Source organism: Micromys minutus, assembly GCF_963924665.1.
Source record: "Micromys minutus genome assembly, chromosome: 8".
In the NCBI taxonomy this organism is placed as follows: domain Eukaryota; kingdom Metazoa; phylum Chordata; class Mammalia; order Rodentia; family Muridae; genus Micromys; species Micromys minutus.
In genome coordinates, this window is record NC_137977.1 from 51,452,178 (window position 1) to 51,454,363 (window position 2,186).

A 2,186-nucleotide genomic window follows, 5' to 3' on the forward strand; every position below is an offset into this window, starting at 1 on the left:
ACACTTCAAAAAATGGTCAACATGTTTAATCATCAGAGAAATGCAAATCAAAACTACTTAGAGCTGTCAGAAAGGCCAAGATTAATAAAAGAAATGAGAGCTCGTGCTGGCAAGGATGCGGAGTGAGGAAGATACCTATCCACTGTTGGCAGGAGAGCGGACTGGTACAGTCGCTATGGAAATCAGTGTGGCAGTTCCTCAGGAAGCAAGGATCTACCTCAGAATCCAGCCATACCACTCTTGGGCATATGTACCCAAAGGACTCTACATCTTGCTACAGCGACAATTGCTCATCCATGTTCACTGCTGCTCCATTCACAATAACAAGAAATTGGAAGCAGCCTAGGCGTCTAACAGATCAAGGGATAAAAGAAAGTGTTGCAGACGAGCCACCGGCCACATGGGCCTTTAGTGCGGTATCCAATTCCAAGCGAGACAAAGTTTCCTTAACAAAAACTGCCAAGAAAGGCTTGGAACTGAAGCAGAACCTGATAAAAGAGCTTCAGAAATGTGTGGACACTTAACAAGTACCTCTTCATCTTCTCTGTGGCCAGCACGAGGAACAGCAAGCTGAAGGGTATCCACAGTGCCTGAAAGCACAGCCGAATGTTCTTTGGCCAAAAAGAGGTGATGATGGCGGCCTTGGGTCGCAACCCATCTGACGAATACAAAGACAACCTACATCCGGTCAGCAAGAAGTTGAGAGGTGAAGTTGGGGTCCCTTTTTCCAACCGCACAGAGGAGGTGACTGAGTGGTTCACAGTGTATACAGGAATGGGTTTTGCTCAAGCTGGGAACAAACAACTTTAACTGTGAGCCTGGTTCCAGGGCCACTGAAGCAGTTCCCTCATTTCATGGAGCCACGGCTGAGGCAGCTGGGTCTGCTCACTGCCCTCAGAAAGGTGTGGTGACCCTGCTGTCTGACTATAAAGTATGCAAGGGGGGTGATGTACTTACCCCAGAGCAGGCCCGTTTCCTGAAGCTGTTTGGGGTATGAGATGGCTGAATTCAAAGCGACCATCAAATACATGTGGGATGCACAGTCGGGAAGATTTCAGCTGATAGATGGGGACCTGCCAGAGTGCGTGCCTGAGTCTGAGGGAGAGTCTGAGGAGGAAGAGGACAGCTGACTCTGAGAACCAGGACTAAGGCCTTCCAGCAAGTTCTTCATCTCTGCTGGAGCCCCTAGGACTGCTGTCACCCCTCTGGAGGGAGCAGCTATTTATTTTGTTATGAATAAAGACAGGGGAGGGTGCTAGGGACTGACTTTGTTTCTATAAATAATAAAATTGTGTCTGAAGGGTGTGCCCTGCAGACAGCAGGAGACTCTTTAGTTTAAAAAAAAAAGTGTTACATTTATACAATGTAATATTACTTAGCCCATTTTTTTTTTAAAAAAAAAAAGTAAAATTGTGAAATTTGCCAGTAAATGAATGGAACTAGGAAAAAATGCATCCTGAGTGAGGTAACCCAGACCCCAGAAAGACAAATTTCACTTATATCTTCATCATGACTGTTAGGTCTTCAATAAGTAAGCTATAACCTGTATAACCATGGAGGCTGTGTATAGAGAAAGGAATGGGGGGGGGGGATTTCTACTGAGGAAGGGGAAATGGAATTGACATGGGTGGGCGGGGTAGGGAACACTGGATCAGGAGGTTAAACAGGGAGAGCAGAGAAGAGGGAGCTGAGGGAGAGAATATAAGTAGATACAGACAGAACTAAGGACCATTTGAAGAGTCATACAGAAACCAAATACAGTAGAGACTTCCTATAAGATATGCCTATGAGAAGGAGATCTAAGTAAAAGTGGCAAATAACAGGATACGGAACCCCAACTGGACATCTCTTGTCTCCAAATGAAGCTCTCCGTGCTAGGAATGAGTCACATCTAATAGAGTCGTGGATGAAACAGGTCTCATGGAAAACCCAAACAAGCCAGACTATTATCAAAGCTATTGGTTGCTCTCCACAAACTGACAGTAAGGCCCTATTGCTGAACAGAACACCTCATTGAACACAGAGAAATTAAGGTAGACTAGTGTCCATAACACTAGAAGAGACATAGCACACTACCAGAGGAGAAACACTAATGTAGTCACAAATCCTTGATCTACAATAGTGTCCTTCCTGCAAGATGCACTGGTCCAGTAGTGTCACCAAGCTTGTGGGCCTATCCAACTAAC

General features: G+C 45.4%; 1 pseudogene across 1 annotated transcript; it reads left to right on the forward strand.

Annotated features, from left to right (window-relative positions):
* The first annotated feature begins 248 nt into the window (after positions 1-248).
* Positions 249-1,130, forward strand: LOC308423414 (mRNA turnover protein 4 homolog; annotated as a pseudogene). The gene has a single exon. The product of its transcript is annotated as an mRNA turnover protein 4 homolog (transcript).
* Positions 1,131-2,186: the final 1,056 nt, after the last annotated feature.